At 39.9% G+C, this 15,295-nt stretch overlaps 1 protein-coding gene and 1 long non-coding RNA gene across 11 annotated transcripts in view; one reads left to right on the top strand and one right to left on the bottom strand.

The window, feature by feature from the left end:
• LOC113618934 (uncharacterized) overlaps nucleotides 1-15,295 on the bottom strand; it is a 180,923-nt gene that overhangs the window by 20,363 nt on the left and 145,265 nt on the right. The gene's annotated exons all lie outside the window — the stretch shown is intronic.
• Nucleotides 3,591-15,295, top strand: part of CC2D2A (coiled-coil and C2 domain containing 2A) — a 150,944-nt gene continuing 139,239 nt past the window's right edge. For 3 of the 9 annotated variants that reach the window (XR_003432201.1, XM_027103329.1, XM_027103328.1), the window contains exons 1-2: nucleotides 3,591-3,614; nucleotides 8,527-8,529. The gene's annotated coding sequence lies outside the window, so the exon portion shown is untranslated. The remainder of the gene's footprint in view (nucleotides 3,615-8,526; nucleotides 8,530-15,295) is intronic. The other 6 variants (XM_027103324.1, XM_027103322.1, XM_027103323.1 and 3 more) reach the window with 3 other exon arrangements.

Below are 15,295 nucleotides of genomic sequence, written 5' to 3'. Positions count from 1 at the left end.
TCAGGCAAAAGTTTTTGCCTTCAAATAATGACCCAATAAAAACTTTCCTTCATGTGTTTATTTGTTTCTTCAATCATTCAACACATATCTATTGAGTGTTTACAATATGCCATGAATTTCCCTTAGTAATGAGAACCCAGTGAGAAAGACAAAATGATGTCCCAATCACTATGCTAGTGATAGGTACTGGGAGGATAAAGAAAGAAGGAAGTCTTGATATTGGTGATAGATCCTTCCCCAGTGTTAGTGGAGATGTGAATTAGGACATAGCCCTGAAGGATTTCGAGCATAGACTGAAATCTTGAAGAGTTTATGAGTAAACCTCAGCATCCCTTGGTAAAGTAACCCAGTTTGGTGGTGAAGGGAGAGAACCTTCATATGGTAAGGGGCAAAACTCATGTCTCCTTTCCCCCAACTATTATTCCCAGAATTCACTTGGCTTTTGAGGATTTAGCATCTCTACTGATACCATCATACTGGCTCCAGAAATTATTTTTCTTCTCCTTACACTTCCATCCCAAGGATGGATATAAGTCCTTTCTGTAATTCCCCACAGCACAGATGAGACCATGTTGGAACAATTACAAGATTTTACTGAAGTCTCAGAGAAAAGGGGGAGGAATTATAAGTTATTAAAAGATAGCAACTAGACATGATGACACTTAAGACCTACAGGCCACCCTCATGAGGTTGGCCAGATTCCTATAGGATTTCTTCCCTGTCTAGCTCTGGATAGACAGCATATGGCAGTGTCCAAATTTCCCTACTACCCCAGGAAACTCCTCAAGTGTGTCAAAGACCCTCAGAGTCCAAGCCCAAGAGAGCAGAAAGGTGCGTGATGACAGGGTCCCTTTTCCCTCTGCTCCAAATTCCATCTCTCACATTGTAAAAACACAGGCAGCTACCAATTTACAGATGGCTTTTACTCCAGAAATGTATTTGCTAGACAGTGTTTTGGAACCTCCCATGCATTTCCAAAATATCAACAGTGATGTAAAACAGAGGCAAGTCCCAGAAAGTTCTATATATACCCTGGTCCATCTAAGGATGTAAGAAATACAGCTTCCCAATTTGGCAGAAATCAGGAAGCGAGTATAGATGCTCCTAGGCACTCTCTATATCCAAATATCATCTGACCAATATAAGGACCCAAATCCCCTACCAGATTCCTGACAATTCTGCATCAGGAGACAAAGCATAATTGCCTCTATAGAGACCTGTGGCTGCAGAGACAAGATAATTGTGACCTGGAATCAGTAGACAGATCATTCCTAAATTGAGTCTGGCAAACTGCCTATTTCCCAAGTATCTTTAGCATTCGGTGCATCTGAAGGAAATGCAGTACAATTTGTGGCATCACAGGACATGAGAAAATAACAGGTGGATCAGTGCAGAGTGAAGCCAAATATAATATTTTTTTATCAAGAGATACTGTCAGTTGCTCCTCTATCTAGTGAGCCCAGCAAGTCTCCTTGGATAAGATCTTGTTTCAGTGAAGTGTCACTTGAGCACCTCTTCTTGATTATGCAAACGTAAGACAAGGGGACACCCACTGCCCTGGGAAAGGGAGATATCACAGGATTTTCTGTGACATGACAGATGCTGCCCTTTCCAAGTGCCCCTTGCAGTCCTTGACATCAGCAAATAAATCTACAAAATGTCCTGGGGACAAAAGAGATTTATTTTTTATTTTATTTATTTAACATCTTTATTGGAGTATAATTGCTTTACAATGCTGTGTTAGTTTCTGCTGTATAACAAAGTGAATCAGCTATACATATATCCCCATAGCTCCTCCCTCTTGTGTCTCCCTCCCTCCCTCCCTATCCCACCCCTCTAGATGGTCACAAAGCACCAAGCTGATCTCCCAGTGCTATGTGGATGCTTCCCACTAGCTATCTATTTTACATTTGTTAGTATATATAAGTCCATGCCACTCTCTCACTTCATCCCATTTTACCCTTCCCCCACCCCGTGTCCTCAAGTCCATTCTCTACATCTGCATCTTTATTCCTGTCCTGCCCCGAGGTTCTTCAGAACCTTTTTTTGTTTTTAGATTCCGTATATCTTCACTCTGTATGACAGTCTCTAGGTCCATCCACCTCACTACAAATAACTCAATTTCGTTTCTTTTTATGGCTGAGTAATATTCCATTGTACCTAAATAGATATTTCTCCAAAGAAGATCTACAGATTGCCAACAAACACATGAAAGGATGCTCAACATCACTAATCACTAGAGAAATGCAAATCAAAAGTACAATGAGGTATCACCTCACACCAGTCAGAATGGCCATCATCAAAAAATCTATAAACAATAAATGCTTGAGAAGGTGTGGAGAAAAGACAAAAGAGATTTAGATGCTGACCTCTTTCCTGCTGAATTTCAACAGCATTAAAACCTCTCTGATAAACTTGATGGTCCTAATTGAGTGGATTAGCCTGAAGGGATACTTAGCACCATGGGGCGGAATGCAACAGGAGTAGAGGGGGGTGTTGACTGGATTGGTGATGGGGGTTCCAATCAGAAATCAGAAGGCCAGGAGTGGTGGGAGGGGAGGGGGAAGGACGAGGAAGGGGTGTTTGCTGATTTAGGCATAGCTGTGATTGAGGGCTAAAACCTCTCCAGAGGCTGGATGATATTGGTGTAAATCATATTGGAGAAACCAGTGTTCCTCAGCCTTAGTACTATTAAGATTTTGTGCCAGATCATTTTTCCACTGGGGAGGTGGGGGAGAGGGCTGTCCTGTGCATTGTAGGATGTTTAGCAGCATCCCTGGCCTCTACTCACTAGATGCCAGCAACATCTTCCCCCAAGTTGTGACAACCAAAAATACCCCCAAACTTTGCCAAATGTCCCCTGGGATGGCAAAGTCAACACTGATTGGGAAGCACCGTTATGAACAGAAGAAGGTAACCTTGAAAAATCAAATGTGAGGAATCTGGGTAGGGTGTTTGGACCCTCAGACACATCAATGCAGCCAAGGGCAAAAATGCTCAGACTTCCTGGGAGCCATTTCCCACGGTAACCAGCTAGCTAGATGCCTCTGTTCTCCCTCCTCTGGCATCTGGACATAGGACTACCATTTGAATCGAGTAAGCCCCTCAAGATTTATGAACAACTCCAAGTGAAAATGGGGCTTCAAGGATGTCCTGTTAATAAAAGCAGGCATTTTCAAGCAACTAATTAGAGAATGAGAGTGTCATGAAGATAATTGTTACCCTAAGCTGCTGACGCAAGTCATACCAGTGAGATGCACTTAAGGGAAGTAGCTAGAGAGAATAGAATGTAAAAATTCTAGGAAAGTAACTTTTCAATGAGAAAAATATGAGAATTCACTACTCATACTAGAGCAGCAGTTTTCCCTATGTAAGAGCTTCTCCAGTCATTTCAAATTATGACATGAGTCTCTAAATAAAATGAATCCTGGGCTTCCCTGGTGGCGCAGTGGTTGAGAGTCCGCCTGCCAATGCAGGGGACACGGGTTCATGCCCCAGTCCCGGAGGATCCCACATGCTGTGGAACGGCTGGGCCCGTGAGCTATGGCCACTGAGCCTGCGCGTCCGGAGCCTGTGCTCCGCAACGGGAGAGGCCATAACAGTAAGAGGCCCACGTACCGCAAAAAAAAAAAAAAAAAAAAAAAGAATCCTACATCATTTTATTCTCAGTAGCTCATACAGCTCTCTTACGAGGTGAAAATGGTGTGAACTGAAGCAAATGAGAAGAAAGTGTTTCAATTCAAAACAGGTTGAAGATCATAGCCCTGAAGGAAGAAAATTAAATGCTTTAATATCTATAAAATTAAAATAGGCTACACAACCGATACATCTGAGTCAATGTGTTTCTCTCCATTTACTATAGAAACAGGAGGTTTGAATTTACTGGAGTTCAAGTTTTATTTCAGGAGGAGATGTATATAATTTAATAAATTGGAAAATATAAATCAAATGTTGAAGAACACAGTTTTATAAAATTTATGATTCAAAGGTGATTCTTCAGCTTCCAAGTTGAGCCTTATTTTAGTGATGCGTTTTCCCTTGTGAAACATTTTTCTTTCATGGAGAATAAATCAGCTACAATCAAAAATATTGTTAAATTCCAAGAGCCGAGTAGGAATGACACATTCATCTAAAGCTGAAATTGTGTTCCACATGTCCAGGTATAAAAAGCATATTTTAGCCATTTATTGATGTAATAATGCACCAGGGCTTCCCTGGTGGCACAGTGATTGAGAGCCTGCCTGCCAATGCAGGGGACACGGGTTCGAGCCCTGGTCTGGGAGGATCCCACATGCCACGGAGCAACTAGGCCTGTGAGCCACAACTACTGAGCCTGCACTCTAGAGCCTGTGAGCCACAACTACTGAGCCCGCATGCTGCAACTGCTGAAGCCCGCATGCCTGGAGCCTGTGCTCCGCAACGGGAGAGGCCACTGCAGGAGAAGCCCGCACACCACAGCAAAGGGTGGCCCCTGCTCGCCGCAGTTGGAGAGAGCCCATGCACAGCAGCAAAGACCCAAAGCAGCCAAAAATAAATAAATAAATAAATAAATAATGCACCATTGCAGATTTTCTCTATTTGCTTTCTTATACAGCATAATACTTTCATCTCAGGTGCTTTAATTTTTCCATGTTTATTCTAGTGTTCTAACCTCCCAAAGAGGCTTCAAATGCATCATGTTTTAGTGACATTACCCTTGAAGTCGTTGAATACATTTGTCTATTTTTTTAGGTATACATTGTAAAAATTATGTGCCTTGGAGTCCCACGTAAAAAAATAATGACTTTATTTCATTTATCAATTCATTCATTCCTTCATCTATTTATTTACTTATTTAAAGATGTGACTGCTACCGTTATTATTGCTGTGTAAAAAATGACCCCCAAAATACAGTGACTTAAAAGAATAATTTTATTATGTGCATGGATTCTGTGAGTCAGGAATGTGAACAGAGCAGAGTTGGTCAACTAATCTCTACTCCATAAAGTCTGGGGTCTCAGCTAACCAAACTTGAACTCTGGGAAGTAACTCAGTGTTTAGGGGCTGGGATCATCCAAAGCCTTGTTCAGGTGCACATCTGGAAACTTGGCTAGGATAACTCAGTCTAAGCCTGCCAAACAGAGTGTGTACACATGACCTTTACAGGTGGCCTGGGTCTCTCACAGCATGGTAGCCTCAGAGTAGTCAAATTTCTTCAAGATTCTAAGCACAAAAGTTCTAGCAAACAACATAGAAACCACATCATCTTTTATGACTCAGCCTCAGAAGTCAGCCAACAAGCCAGCAGCACTTCCACCATATTCTACTGGTCCATGCAGTTGTAAGGGGAGGGAACATAGACACCACATTTGATGGAAGGAATATCAATGAATTTGGAGGTTTCATTTTAAAACCACTACAGGGCATATCACGATAGGTCACAGGATGTTTATTTTTAGGAATAATAAAAGGAATATAACTACTTGTATATTAGAGTTTAAAATTAATAAGGAATATTTTGAAAAACTTACGCCAATTAATTTAAAAACAAAGAACAAGGACAAGTTCATAAAATATATAATATACTAAGACAAGAAGAAATGTAGAACTTGAACAGGATTATAAGCATTAAAGTAATTAAATTAGTGGTCAAAAATCTAACTACAACCATCCCCCCACCAATACACACACCCACCATTCTTCAAAGAAGATGTACAAATGGCCAATAAATACAATGAATTACGGTACTCAGCATCACTACTCATAGGGAAATACCAATTACACTAAGTCCCCAACGTACAAACCTTCAAGTTGTGAACTTTGAAAGATGCGAATGTGCATCTGGTTCCAGCAAGGAACCAGAACCTGTACCATCAACATCAGGCATGAATGAAATTGCAGCTTGCCCTCTGTCTCCTATTGCTGAAGGTCCTTCAGCTCTACCATCTACCACCTCCTCTCCCTCCTCCAGTCAGTAACTCTTCTTGCCTGTTTACTCAATGCCAGCCCCTGTATGCCAGCTGTTATACTGTACTACTGTACTTTTCAAGGTACTGTACTGTAAGATTAAAAATGCTTTCTTTATTTTTTGTGTTTGTTTTTTATGTATTATTTGTGTGAAAAGTATTATAAACTTATTACAGTACAGTACTATACAGCCAACTGTGTTAGTTGGGTACCTAGGCTAACTTTGTTGGACTTGTGAACAAACTGGACTTATGAACGTACTCTCAGAATGGAAATTGTTCGTATATATGGGACTTACTGTAAAACCACATTTAGATACCACTTTACACCTACTAAGATGGCTATCATCAAAAAATGGAAAATAACAAGTGGTGGTGAGGATATCCAAAAATTAGAACCCTTGTCCATGACTAATGGGAATGTAAAATGGTTCAGCTTCTTTGGAAAAGAGTTTGGCATCTCCTCAAAAAGTTAAATATAGGATTACTATGTGACCCAACAATCCACTCCTAGGTGTGTATAGATAGATAGATAGATAGATAGACAGATAGATATAGATATAGATATAGATATAGATATATAGATATATAGATGCTCAAAAGAATTGAAAATGGGGACTCAAACAGATACTTGTATGTGACTTTCATTGCAACATTATTCATACCAGCCAAAAGGTGGAAACAACCAAGTGTCCATCTGCAGATGAATGGATAAGAAAAATGTAGCATATGCATACAATGGATTATTATTCATCCTTAAAAAGGAATGATGTACTGATACATGCTACAACACGGATGAACCTTGAAAATGTTATGATAATGAAAAGTCAAACACAAAAGGACAAGTATTGTATGATTCCACTTAGATGAAATATTTAGAATGGGCAAATGCATAGAGACAGAAAATAGATTAGAGGCTACCAGGAGCTAGGGGAAGGGAGAAATGGAGATTTACTGTTTAAAGAGTAAAGAGTTTCTATTTGGGGTAATGAAGAAGTTTTTGAAATAGATAGTGATGATAGTTGCACAACATTGTGAATGTAACTGATGCCACTGAATTGTACACTTAAAAGTGGTTAAAATGGAAAACTTAATGTCATTTATATGTATGTGTGTGTGTGTGTGCGTGTGTATAATAAAAACATCTCACCAGACCCAAAGTTTTACGGACAAGTTCATAAAACAGACAGTGTGTGTGTGTGTGTGTGTGTGTGTGTGTGTGTGTGTTAAAGAGGTAGAGAGAGAGAAACAGAAACAGAGAGACAGTGGAAGACAGGGAGAGAAAGAAAGAAAAAAATTAGTCTTCTTTTTAGATATTAGAATATCCTTTATTCTCAAGAACAATACAGGAAAGGAAAAACAATAAGTCAAACTCAGTAATGAACATTAAGACAAAAATAATCTAAATATTAGTAACTAAATCCAACAATTTCTAAAACATCTTTACCAAGTTTAGTGTATCCAAGGAATGCAAGAAAAGTTTGACATTGTCACTGAGATCCACAACATTAAGAGATGAAAAAAGAAAAGTCATATTTGATTACCTCAAAAGATGCAGGAAAAAAAACAAAGCTGTGATACAACACTCATTCATGATTAAAAACTCTTCAGCCACATAGGAACACAACCTAAAAGAATGAGATTTTTGCATTTTGATTTAAAACAAGTCTGCTAGATTCATTTATTTTGCTGGCATAAGAATTTTTGTAAGAAATGCCATATTTGAATGAGGCATTTTAATAATTTTAGAACATAATGAGGAGATATATAATTCTTATGAACTGCTTTAGTTTAGTTAAATATTAAAAGACAAGGGAGAGGGGACCTTCAAGACGGCAAGGAGTAAAACGTGCAGATCACCTTCCTCCCCAAAAATACATCAAAAATACATCTAGGGCTTCCCTGGTGGCGCAGTGGTTGAGAGTCCGCCTGCCGATGCAGGGGACACGGGTTCGTGCCCCGGTCCAGGAAGATCCCACATGCCGTGGAGCGGTTGGGCCTGTGAGCCATGGCCACTGAGCCTGCGCATCCGGAGCCTGTGCTCCGCAACGGGAGAGGCCACAACAGTGAGAGGCTCGCGTATCGCAAAAAAAAAAAGAAAACATCTAAATGTGGAACAACTCCTACAGAACACCTACTGAACGCTGGCAGAAGACCTCAGACCTCCCAAAAGGCAAGAAACTCCCCACATACCTGGGTAGGGCAAAAGAAAAAAGAAAAAAACAGAGACAAAAGAATAGGGATGGGACCTGCACCAGTGGGAGGGAGCTGTGAAGGAGGAAAAGTTTCCACACACTAGGAAGCCCCTTCACTGGTAGAGACAGGGGGGTGATGGGGGGAATCTTTGGAGCCATGGAGGAGAGCACAGCAACAGGGGTGCAGAGGGCAGAGTGGAGAGATTCCCGCACAAGGATCGGTGCTGACCAGCACTCATCAGCCTGAGAGGCTTGTTTGCTCACCCGCTGGGTCGGGTGGGGGCTGGGAGCGGAGGCTCGACGGAGGTCAGATCCTAGGGAGAGGACTGGGGTTGGCTGTGTGAACACAGCCTGAAGGGGGCTAGTGTACCACAGCTAGCTGGGAGGGAGTCGCGAAAAAGTCTGCAACTACCTAAGAGGCAAGAGACCATTCTTTTGGGGTGTGCAGGAGAGGGGATTCAGAGCACTGCCTAAACAAGCTCCAGAAACAGGTGTGAGCCTCGGCTATCAGCAAGGACATCAGGGACTGGCATGAGATGCTAAGGCTGCTCCTGAAGTCACCAAGAAGCCTGTGGGCAAGCACAGGTCACTATCCACACCTCTCCTCCTGGGAGCCTGTGCAGCCCACCACTGCCAGGGTCACGTGATCCAGGGACAACTTCCCCAGGAGAACACACGGCACACCACAGGCTGTTGCAACATCATACTGGCCTCTGCAGCCGTAGGCTCACCCTGCATTCCATACTCCTCCCTCCCACCGGCATGAGTGACACAGAGCTTCCAAATTAGCCGCTCCTTTAACCCCCTTCTGTCTGGGCAGGCAACAGACGCCCTTAGGCAACCTACAAGCAGAGGCCAAAATTTAAATTTGGGGCCAAATGCAAACCTGAACCCCAGGAGCTGTGTGAACAAGGAAGAGAAAGGGAAATGTCTCCCAACAGCATACGAATAAGTGGATTAAATCTCCACAGTCAACTTGATGTACCCTGCATCTCTGGAATACCTGAATATATAAAAAATCATCAAACAATTGAGGCGGTGGATTTTGGAAGTGACTGTACACTTGGGGTTTGCTTTCTGCATCTAATTTGGTTCTGGTTTTATGTTTATTTTAGTTTAGTATTTAGAGCTTATTATCTTTGGTAGATTTGTTTACTGATTTGGTTGCTCTCTTCCTTTTTTTTTTTAATAACTTTATTTATTTATTTTTGGCTGTGTTGGGTCTTCGTTTCTGTGTGAGGGATTTCTCTAGCTGCGGCGAGTGGGGGCCACTCCTCATCGCGGTGCACAGGCCTCTCACTATTGCAGTCTCTCTTGTTGCAGAGCACAGGCTCCAGATGCACAGGCTCAGCAGTTGAGGCTCACGGGCCCAACTGCTCCGCGGCATGTGGGATCTTCCCAAAACAGGGCTCAAACCCGTGTCCCCTGCATTGGCAGGCAGATTCTCAACCACTGCACCACCAGGGAAGCCCCTCCTTTTTTTTTAATATATATTTTTTCCTTTTTCTCTTTTTTTGAGTGTACATGTGTATGCTTCTTTGTGTGATATTGTCTGTACAGGTTTGGTTTTACCATTTGTCCTAGGGTTCTGTCTGTATATTTTTTTGTTTTCTTGTATAGTTTTCAGCACTTCTTACATTGGTGGATTTGTTTTTTGGTTTGGTTGTTCTCTTCTTTCTTTCATTTTTTTTTTACTTAAAATATTTTTATTTTTAGTAATATTTTTTTAATTTTTATTTTAAGCACTTTATTTTATTATTTTTTTCTTTCTTTCGTTTTTTTTTTTTTCTCCCTTTTCTTCTGAGCCAAGTGGTGGACAGGGTCTTGGTGCTCCAGCCGGTGTCAGCCCTGAGCCTCTGAAGGGGGAGAGCCAAGATCAGGACATTGGTCCACCAGAGACCTCCCGGCCCCATGTAATATCAAATGGTGAAAGATCTCACATAAGGCAAATGCTAACAGCCATAAAAGGGGAAATCAACAGTAAAACAATAATAGTAGGGGACTTTAACACCCCACTTTCACCAATGGACAGATCATCCAAAATGAAAATAAATGAGGAAACACGAGCTTTAAATGATACATTAAACAAGGTGGACTTAATTGACATTTATAGGACATTCCATCTAAAATCAGCGGATTACACTTTCTTCTCAAGTGCTCGTGGAACATTCTCCAGGATAGATCATATCTTGGGGCACAAATCAAGCCTTTAAATTTAAGAAAATTGAAATCGTATCAAATATCTTTTCCAACCACAACATTATGAAACTAGCTATCAATTACAGGAAAAAAATCTGTAGAAAATACAAACACACGAGGCTAAACAATACACTATGAAACAACCAAGACTTCACTGAAGAAATCAAAGAGGAAATCAAAAAATACCTAGAAACAAATGACAATGAAAACACAATGACCCAAAACCTATGGGATGCTGCAAAAGTGGTTTTAAGATGGAAGTTTATAGCAATACAATCCTAACTCAAGACACAAGAAGCATCTCAAATAAAAATGTAACCTTACATTAAAGCAATTAGAAAAAGAAGAACAAAAAAACCCCAAATTTAGCAGAAAGAAAGAAATCATAAAGATCAGATCAGAGATCAGAAGTAAGTGAAAAAGAAATCAAGGAAAAGATAGCAAAGATCAATAAAACTAAAAGCTGGTTCTTTGGGAAGATAAACAAAATTGATAAACCATTAGCCAGAGTCATCAAGAAAAAAAGGGAGAAGACTCAAATCAACAGAATTAGAAATGAAAAAGGAGAAATAACAACTGACACTACAGAAATACAAAGGGTCATGAGAGATTACTACAAGCAATTATATGCCAATAAAATGGACAACCTGGAAGAAATGGACAAATTCTTAGAAAAGCACAAACTTCCAAGACTGAACCAGGAAGAAATAGAAAATATAAACAGACCAATCACAAGCACTGAAATTGAAACTGTGATTTAAAATCTTCCAACAAACAAAAGCCCAGGACCAGATGACTTCACAGGCGATTTCTATCAAATATTTAGAGAAGAGCTAACACCTATCCTTCTCAAACTCTTCCAAACTATAGCAGAGGAGGAACACTCCCAAACTCATTCTACGAGGCCACCATCACCCTGATACCAAAGTCAGACAAAAATGTCACAAAGAAAAAAACTACAGGCCAATATCACTGATGAACCGAGATGCAAAAATCCTCAACAAATACTAGCAAACAGAATCCAACAGCACATTAAAAGGATCGTACACCATGATCAAGTGGGGTTTATCCCAGGAATGCAAGAATTCTTCAATATATGCAAATCAATCAATGTGACATACCATATTAACAAACGAAGGGGATAAACCATATGATCATCTCAATAGATGCACAAAAATCTTTTGACAAAATTTAACACCCATTTATGATAAAAACCCTCCAGAAAGAAGGCAAAGAGGGTAATTACCTCAACATAATAAATGCCATATATGTCAAACCCACAAACATCATCGTTCTCACCATCATTCTCAATGGTGTAAAACTGAAACCATTTCCACTAAGATCAGGAACAAGACAAGGTTGTCCACTCTCACCACTATTATTCAACATAGTTTTGGAAGTTTTAGCCACAGCAATCAGAGAAGAAAAAGAAAGAACTGGAATCCAAATCAGAAAAGAAGAAGTAAAGCTGTCACTCTTTGCAGATGACATGCTACTATACATAGAGTATACTAAGGACACTACAAGAAATGTACTAGAGCTAATCAGTGAATTTGGCAAAGTAGCAGGACACAAAATTAATGCACAGAAATCCCTTGCATTCCTATACACTAATCTTGAAAAATCTGAAAGAGAAATTATGGAAACACTCCCATTTACTATTGCAACAAAAAGAAAAAAAATACCTAGGAATAAACCTACCTAAGGAGACAAAAGACCTGTATGCAGAACACTATAAGACACTGATGAAAGAAATTATAGATGATACAAACAGACCAAGAGATATACCATGTTCTTGGATTGGAAGAATCAACATTGTGAAAATGACTATACTACCCAAAGCAATCTACAGATTCAATGCAATTCCTATCAAGCTACCAATGGCATTTTTCACAGCACTAGAACATAAAATTTTACAATTTGTATGGAAACACAAAAGACCCTGAATAGCCAAAGCAATCTTTGGAAAGAAAAATGCAGCTGGAGGAATCAGGCTCCTGGACTTCGGACTATACTATAAAGCTACAGTAATCAAGACAGTATGGTACTGGCCCCAAAACAGAAATATAGATCAATGGAACAGGATAGAAAGCCCAGAGATAAACCCACACACCTATGGTCAACTAATGTATGACAAAGGAGGCAAGGATATACAATGGAGAAAAGACACTCTCTTCAATAAGTGTTGCTGGGAAAACTGGACAGCGACATGTAAAAGAATGATATTAGAACACTCCCTAACATCATACACAAAAATAAACTCACAATGGATTAAAGACCAAAATGTAAGACCAGACCCTATAAAACTCTTAGAGGAAAACATAGGAAGAACACTCTTTGACATAAATTACAGCAGGATCTTTTTTGATCAACCTCCTAGAGAAATGGAAATAAAAACAAAAATAAACAAATGGGACCTAATGAAACTTAAAAGCTTTTGCACAGCAAAGGAAACTATAAACAAGACAAAAAGACAACCCTCAAAATGGGAGAAAATATTTGCAAACGAATCAATGGACAAAGGATTAATCTCCAAAATATATAGATAGCTCATGCAGCTCAATATTAAAAAAAAAAAAAAAAAGAAACCCAATCAAAAAATGGGTAGAAGACTTAAATAGACATTTCTCCAAAGAAGACATGCAGATGGCCATGAGGCACATTAAAAGCTGCTCAACATCACTAATTAGTAGAGAAAAGCAAATCAAAACTCCAATGAGGTATCACCTCATAACGGTCAGAGTGGCCAGCATCAAAAAGTCTACGAACAATAAATGCTGGAGAGGGTGTGGAGAAAAGGGAACCCTCTTGCACTGTTGGTGGGAATGTAAATTGATACAGCCACTATGGAGAACAGTATGGAGGTTCCTTAAAAAACTAAAAATAGAATCCCCAGCAATCCAACTACTGGGCATATACCCCCAGAGAAAACCATAATTCAAAAAGACACATGCACCCCAGTGTTCATTGAAGCACTATTTACAATAGCCAGGTCATGGAATCAACCTAAATGTCCATCGATACATGAATGGATAAAGAAGATGTAGCACATATATACAATGGAATATCACTCAGCCATAAAAATAAACGAAATTGAGTTATTTGTAGTGAGGTGGATGGACCTAGAGACTGTCTTACCGAGTGAAGTAAGTCAGAAAGAGAAAAACAAATATCATATATTAATGCATATATGTGGAACCTAGAAAAATGGTACAGATGAACCGGTTTGAAGGGCAGAAATTGAGACACAGATGTACAGAACAAACTTATGGACATCAAGGGGGGAAAGTGGCGGGGGGTTGGTGGTGCTGTGATGAATTGGGAGATTGGGATTGACATATATACACTAATATGTATAAAATTGATAACTAAAAAGAACCTGCTGTAAAAAAAAAGGAAATAAAAAAATTCAAAAAACAAGAAGAGTCATGTACCACAGTGTTCATTACAGCTTTGTTTACAATAGCCAGGTCATGGAATCAACCTAAATGTCCACTGAAAGATGAATGGATAAAGAAGATGTGGCACATATATACTCAGCCACAAAAAGAAACGAAATTGAGTTATTTGTAATGAGGTGGATGGACCTAGAGACTGTCATACAGAGTGAAGTAAGTCAGAAAGAGAAAAATGAATACCGTATGCTAACACATATATATGGAATCTAAGGGGAAAAAAATGGTTCTGAAGAACCTACGGGCAAAACAGGAATAAAGATGCAGACATAGAGAATGGACTTGAGGACACGGCAAAGGGGAAGTGTAAGCTGGGATGAAGTGAGAGAGTGGTATGGACATATATACACTACCAAATGTAAAATAGATAGCTAGTGGGAAGCAGCTGCATAGCACAGGGAGATCAGCTCAGTGCATTGTGTCCATCTAGATGGGTGGGAAAGGGAGGGTGGGAGGGAGAAGCAAGAGGGAGGAGATATGGGGATATATGTATATGTATAGCTGATTCACTTTGTTATACAGCAGAAACTAACACAGCATTGTAAAGCAATTATACTCCAATAAAGACGTTAAAAATAAAAGATTAAAAAATTAAATTAATAAAAAGAAATCTCAAGACAGGGGAGAATATTGTCACAGAATCCATTTAACTTCGCCCCAACTCTGATCCTAACTATTTTGTTTAGTCACATTTGGGTCTACTTAATAAAAGAATTTAACAAGTGCCCTCAAGAAAAAGATAAGGGAGGTCATAATCGGAAGGTTAGCACAAGCACAGTGAACAAATCCTACCTCTTATAAGAGTTGACCACTTGAAGTAGATGATCTCTCACTATAAACATCTACTACATTCCCCCAAAACTCATATGTTGACAGCTAACCCTCAATGTGATTGTGTTTGGAGATAGGGATTTTAGGAGGTAATTAAGGCTAAATGAGGTCTTAAGGGTGTGGCCCTAATTTGATAGGATTGGTGGTTTTATATGAAAAAGAAGAGGGAGTTCTCTCTCTCTAATCCGCAGACACCAAGGAAAGGCCATGTGAGGACACAGCAAGAAGGCGGCCATCTACAAGCCAGGAAAAGAGCCCTTACCAAAAACTGAATCAACTGGCAACTTGATCTTGGACTTCCATCCTCCAGACCTGTGAGAAAATAAATCTCTATGGTTTAAACCACCCAGTCTATGGTATTTTGTTAATGCAGCCAGAGCTAAGACAACATCCACATTTTTTTTTTCCATTAAACTTTACAGCATTTACTGAGTGCCAGGACTTGACAAATATTAACTTAATAAGCCTCGTCATGACCCTCTGGAGTATGTACTATTATGAACTTGTTTTACAAATGAGGACACTGAAACCTTGAGAAGTTAAGGAAGTTGACTAAGATCCCCCAACTCTAAGATCCAGCGTCCAATGTCTCTCTCTTCTCTGCTCCTGGACTCCACTGGACATGGCAGACATGGTGGACCTTGTCAATTTCTCCTCCATGTCTTTCATC

This window comes from Aethalodelphis obliquidens, unplaced genomic scaffold (genome assembly GCF_003676395.1).
Source record: "Aethalodelphis obliquidens isolate GAN/ISIS:26980383/991018 unplaced genomic scaffold, ASM367639v1 scaffold6, whole genome shotgun sequence".
Taxonomy (NCBI): domain Eukaryota; kingdom Metazoa; phylum Chordata; class Mammalia; order Artiodactyla; family Delphinidae; genus Aethalodelphis; species Aethalodelphis obliquidens.
The sequence above is the reverse complement of the archived record's forward strand: the minus strand, read 5'-3'. Positions and strand labels throughout refer to the sequence as shown.